Source organism: Furipterus horrens, unplaced genomic scaffold (genome assembly GCF_987537825.1).
Source record: "Furipterus horrens unplaced genomic scaffold, mFurHor1.1.pri manual_scaffold_6, whole genome shotgun sequence".
NCBI classification, from domain to species: Eukaryota; Metazoa; Chordata; class Mammalia; order Chiroptera; family Furipteridae; genus Furipterus; species Furipterus horrens.
The window spans coordinates 93,890,592-93,896,643 of record NW_028327176.1 but is presented as its reverse complement, the minus strand read 5'-3'; the positions used below and the strand labels follow the sequence as shown (position 1 = coordinate 93,896,643).

Sequence of the window (6,052 nt, the reverse complement as noted above, 5' to 3'; positions counted from 1 at the left end):
TCTTTTTCAGTAAAGCATCAATGGTAAGTATCAACTTTGGTAAGTATGCCTGAGGAGTACCATGTAGTTCCATATATCATACATCGAATTGAAAAAGGCAGTGTCATATCAGTCATTATTATTAATAATATGCATCATTGAAAACATTATTATAAATTATAGTGTACTAGTGATGATATTAGGTAGTTCAGTCTCAGAGAATCTGAGCAAAACTGGCAAAGCTATCAGAGGTCATCCAATCTAGCCTCCCTCAGCAGGTATTAGAACCCCCTGTTCAATATCTATGAAAACTGTTATTAATCTTATTACAAGCAAGATCGTGCATGATGGATTTCAGAATTCACCCCAGGCAGGGAGTGGCTCCCTTTACTCCAATCAGACAAAAGCTTGATCGTTACGGCTCCATAATCCTGGTTGGCTCTTGCGGAGCCATCATTCCCATCTTCGTGAGTAATCCAGAGCCCAGACAGAAAGCAGCTCCCAGAGATTGCTGTGGCCACAATAGTGGTAGGACACTAGGTACAGAGCCAGGGCCCTGGCTGGGCAAGTCTCAGGGCACGAAGTTGGCAGGGGTGGGGGAAGTTGCTATCCCCTTGCCAAATCTACCCTGGTGTCCATGACACTGGGAGTGGAAGAGGCAGGAAAGGAGAAAAAAGTACATGATAGTCCCTAATGCTCTTTATGTCCTGAGATCCCCAGTCCCAGTTACAGATAAAAGGACCTGAACTATTCCAGACCTTACTCTTGGGCTCTCTTACCCACTTGTTCCCCAATCCCTACTCACCTTTCCCCCTTGTTCCAGGTTCTGGCCTATCAGCCAAGACTAACAACCAGGGCTCTGGAATGACACAAATGCTGCCACGAGAAACCTCCCACTGGTTCTTCTTTATTCATTGGGTTAACAGACCTTTTCCCTCCTAGGATATAAGTGCTCAGGTGCTGGGTAAATCACCCAGTTAGAGGCTGAGAGTGGGCCAGAGGGCCCCCGCTTGAGTTAGGAGGTGAGCATTTTCCACAGCATGGTAGGACCACCCAGGGCAGCCCACTGACCAGCCCTATCTTTCCTCTAGCACAAATACCATCCACCTGCTTGAGGTGGGAAGATTAAAATTAGCTCCCAGTTTGGTCTTTACTTCTGAATCATCACATTAATCCCAATCTGAATGAAGAAATGTCAGAGAAGTATTTCAGCCAGCTGGAGGTCAGAGGGTAGGGTAGCTGGAGGGTGCGTGGCTGGGCATGCCCCTTGGGTAAAGCTAACACTTCCCATTTGCTTCAGGGGAGTTGGGGTATGGCAAGCCATGTTGCCAGGGGTAGGGGACCCACACACATGAAGAGCTTGGCTTCCATGTTGAAGGTAAATGGAGATGACTATGGATCACTCCAGAGTCTGGAGGAAGTGGGGAGGATCACAGCAGCAATCAAGTAAAGGGGCCCAATTCTTCTCTGACCTTTACACTTTTAAGAGTTTTGATGAGATTTTACCTTCTGAGGCAAGCAGGGACTACCTAGGAGTTGAGATCCTGTTCAGGATTGTATTTTTCAGGTATGCCTTCAGGCTCTTGTTTCTCCATGTGGGAAGGCAAAGACTCTTGACCCCAGGTAGGAAGATTTGTGCAGTGGGAAATCCTGGCTGGGTCTATGCCTGCATTTCACAGTCTAGTGGAAGGAGAAAGCTGGGGGTGGGGGGTCCTCCATGTATACTAGAGGCTCAGAGAATAGTTCACCCATTAACTCCATTTGTCTCTTCCAGGAATGGCAGGACACTGAATGGGTGGAGAATGATTAAGAGTAGACTAATCTGCTACATGCAGTCTCTTTGGGAAGAGGGCTATTGCATAGAATGGTGGAAGTCTTCCAGAAAGTTTTATGGAATCTGGATTGACCTTGAACCAGCTAGGGGAAGGAGGAATCAGGATCCTCCCCTTTTGGTTGTGAAGCACCATGAATAGGAGAGTTCTTCACAGAACCCGAAGGACCATCCGCACAGGGAAGAGGGAACTCGTGTTATTTAATGAAGAGTGTGGTAAGCATCTCATATAATTCATGTTATTACTAATAATCCTTACCCATCCCTGTGATTTAGGAGTTATAGAGTATCCACCAACAAAACTGAGACACAAAGAAGTTAAATAATGTGCAGAAGTCCATGTAACTCATTAGGGGAAGGGCTGGGTAATCACTCAGTAACTATAGTTGCTCTAAAATTACTTAAGGAACAGCAAAGGACATTAGAATATCAGCTAATTTTTCTGGAAGAAATCAGAACAATGAGCAAGGAGGGTTGAAAAGAGTGAATTAACAAAAAATGAAATACATGGGGAAATGTATTGATGGAGTGACTTCTCTGTGCCTGTCCCCGTGCCTCGGTGTAAGCAAAGGCTGCTCCTAAGGTCCTTAAACTTTGTCCCAACAAATTGAGCATTAAATAATTCCCAGGTTCCTGTTTGTTTTGTGTTTTTGTCTCCTAAAGTGTGGGGGTTGGAGAGAGTAGAGGAGTAAGACAGCAGGTCTAGGGAGGCAAGTGAACTGCATCTCCTCTCATTAAAGGGACTTGAGTCCTTATCTTGGTTTCAGTATCAGCTGTGAAATGACCAAGGTATTTACTTCCAAAGACTGTTATTTGCAAATTTTAGAGCTCTACATAGCTATACAGCAGCCCATAGGACTTGAGAAGTCACCAATTCATGATTAATGAAGTGGATCAATAACAACAGTAATAAAATTACAGGACATTAACAATAATTATGTATTAGGTCCAGAGTTCCAGGACTACAAGGATCAAAGGTCTCCAAATAAGCCGTCCTCAGCTTATAAATATCCCTGCCAGGTAGTGCTATTACTAATAATTTCATACTTTTGTTACATCTTCCAAGGAAAAGAACACAAGAACCCATGCCCTGCACTCCACTGAGCTCAGGATTTGATGATTTTGGTTCTAGGATTGTAGACTCCACCATCCTGTTCCTAAGTGACCCAGGAGCCATTACAGAAGACAACTCCCAGAATATTCTGTGGTCACCATTGGGGTAGAAAAACATAGATTCGGGGCCCCAGCTGGGGAGCCTTAAGAATGTTTGTTCTCCCAACAAATCAGCTCTGGTCTGCATGGTACACTGAGGAAATAAGGGGCAGGGGCACAGGCCACCTCTGAGGTCCCAGTAAGTGATGTGTTCTGGGACTTTTACGACTCATTGTGAGATCCAGAAGAGTCACCGACCACTTCCCAGGTGCACGGCACAGGTCAACGATGGGACACCACTACCCTGATTCAGTTTAATAAGGACAACCACCCTCACCCACCAGCAATTTGTTCCTGAATAATTCTCCCTTTACCTGCATTAAGGACTAGAAACTCAAGGTTATAGAAATAGTAACTCAAAGTTCTAGGACCTCAGTATGAACCACTATTTACTCCCTCCCACATACTTCCTAATGATCTGCCATTCTGGTGGATAAATTTGTTCCTTTAGTTCTTGCTAGGTATCTCATAAACCAACTGGTTTCAGATCTCTGAGACAGTGCTATTATTCAGAAGGGGGTGTGGGAGGACCAGGGGCACCTCTATACAGCCCCTCCCACCACCACCACTCCCTTCCCTTCGTTCTCATTTCCACGCAGCACAAACACCACCTGGTTTGGGTGGAAAGAAAATAAGAGGGCCCAAATCTTTGCTTCTGCATCAGCACACCAGTCACAAGTTTCAGTAGTCAAGGAGCACATGGGGCCTTTATTAAACGTCTCCACTCAACCTAGGGCTGAGGGGCTTTCACAGGGCCTGGGTGACTGACCAGGCCTCTTGAGCCCTCCAGGCCTCCTTCATGAGAGGCCAGCTTTGAGAAACAAGATAGTGCATAAAAGGGGAGCATATACACATGTGAAAAGCCAAGTTTCGATGTTGATGGTAATTGGAAAGGCCTTTGGGTCAGAGCTGAGCTCCAGGACAAACAGGGAAACTAAGAGTGATGGAGGGAAGGGACACATCTTGAATAATCTGAAAGCCTACAGCTCACAGCCTCTTCCTTTCTACTGAGCTGTGTGAACCTTGACCTTTGAGAAAACCATGACCTTGGGAGGGCTCAGCTTTTACTTCAACCTTCTTCCTGAGGGCAGAGTACTGGATGCCTTGAGAAGTAAAAGGAATGACCAAAATGTAGAGAAGACAGTCCCAGATCCCACCAGCATATCCTTTTCGAAACAGCCGCAGCCCAGGAAGGAGAAAGACAGGGCATGGTCCCTCTGGGCTGGGTACTGCTGGGAAAGGATGGCCTCCGAGGGCCCAGACGACAGCGTGGGGACAAACACACTGCTTCCATGTACTCTGTGCGGGCGGCACTGATGACCGCAGGCCGTGACCAACCCTGTGAAAGTAAGAGAAAATCAGAAGAAAATGAATACATAGGACAGCAGCAGCCAACAAAGTTAAAACCACAATAAGGAATGTGCAGCACAGCTATTTTCAAAAGGCGCTCACGTAACCCCTCCTGTCCTCACCCAGACTGAGTCAGGCAGATCAGATCACTGTGTCCCTTTCAGGGGAAGGGCGCTCGCAAAGGCGTGATGCGTTCCTCGAGTGACCCATTTCGCCTGGGACTTAAGAATGGCACCTCCTGACCGCAGGCCTAGCGGTCCACTGCCCGCCCCCCTCCACCGCGGGACGGGGGTGAGGAGCAGGGGAGAAAGGAGCCCGGAGGAAAATACCTTCAGACCCGAGGGAGCGACGGTAGGGAGCCAGGCACCCGCTGTCCTTGTTCTGCGGTCTCCTCCATTTCACGCAGGTGGCTCTCCTGGGCGCCTGCCGTCCCCGGGAGAGAAAGCACAGCGGCAGTGAGGAGGGGGCGCAAGGGCCGTGGGCCGCGTCTGCCCACGCGCGTCTCCTGCCTGGGTGGGGGCGCGGCGTTGGGGCCCCAGGGCCGGAAGGCGACATACGGGGCCCCGGGATCCAGGCGGGGGGCACCGCAGCTCCAGTGGCCACTGATCATCTCAGCCCTGGACCGTGAGGGCGGCGGGTGGCAGTGTGCGGGGCTGCCCCGGGGCGGTGGGGCTTCACACAGGCAGAGTGAGGAAGGCAGCGGGAGAGGGGAGGCCCGAGCAGCCCCTCCAACCGCCCACCCCTGGCCGGACAGGGCACCACGTCGCGCGGAGGGAGGACAGTGGTCCTAGGGGCCCACCAACCTGGGGGGAGGGAGAGGGCGCCCCAGTTTCCACATCCTAGGCCTTTGGGGGTTTCCGGAAGCCTTATCACAATTCTTTCCTTCCGCGGGAGAGTCCCCACAAGCCGGTTTATCACAAGAACCAGCTTAGACCCATTCTGGAGGTAGCGACCAAGCTGCTGCCAGAAATCAACTGCCAACGGCTCCTTCTCCGGCCGTTGGCCACGCCCCCTTAAGGCCTCCTCCAATCATAAGCCCAGCTCCTCCCTCTGCCCCCCCCATGGCCTTTGTGGGGAGGGGAGGGACCCTGGACCTTCCAGAAAGTTCCACAACCTCGGAATGGTCCTAGACCGGCCTGCGCGTGGGGGGAGGAGCCATCATGAGTCCGGGAGGGTGAGGGCTTCTGGGAAAGCGCTGAATCTTCGAAGGGCGGAGTATCACCTGTTGCGGAAGGTTGTGGGGGTGTGGGAGGGTATGTGACCCCCGGCCTGGTGCAGTACCCGTTGTTTAATACCAGGCCGCTGAATCATAGGACACCTGTGATCCTGGAGCCCTCGCTTCCATTTTACCCCAAAGGGAAGTACCATGCAGAAGGCACGCTGCCTGAGGCCTTGTAAGAATCAGGGGCAGAGGTGCAATTCAGGCTCTCCTCATGCCTTCTGACATTTTCCCACTGACCAAAGACCTCTCTCTAGAGAGAAATATTTCAGCAGGCTTGGCCAGCTCTTGGGGAGCCAGAACCCTTAAGAAGGGTTTGCTATTATCCCCTGCTTCCTCTTGGACCTGCTGTAGGGCCTGGGGGACCGGCTTTTCGCTCAGAGCCTGCGCATCAGGATCCAGCCAATGGGAGTGAATTGCTGAGCTCATGGGAATGGCCCTGACCAATGAGAAGGGGAGAA

General features: G+C 50.4%; 1 long non-coding RNA gene across 1 annotated transcript; it reads right to left on the bottom strand.

Moving 5' to 3' along the window:
• Nucleotides 1-3,701: 3,701 nt before the first annotated feature.
• LOC150006974 (uncharacterized) lies at nucleotides 3,702-5,378 on the bottom strand. The gene is made up of 3 exons (XR_016511774.1): nucleotides 5,176-5,378; nucleotides 4,702-4,795; nucleotides 3,702-4,361 (listed from the first exon to the last, which is right to left on the bottom strand). It is a non-coding gene; the product is annotated as an uncharacterized LOC150006974 (long non-coding RNA).
• Nucleotides 5,379-6,052: the final 674 nt, after the last annotated feature.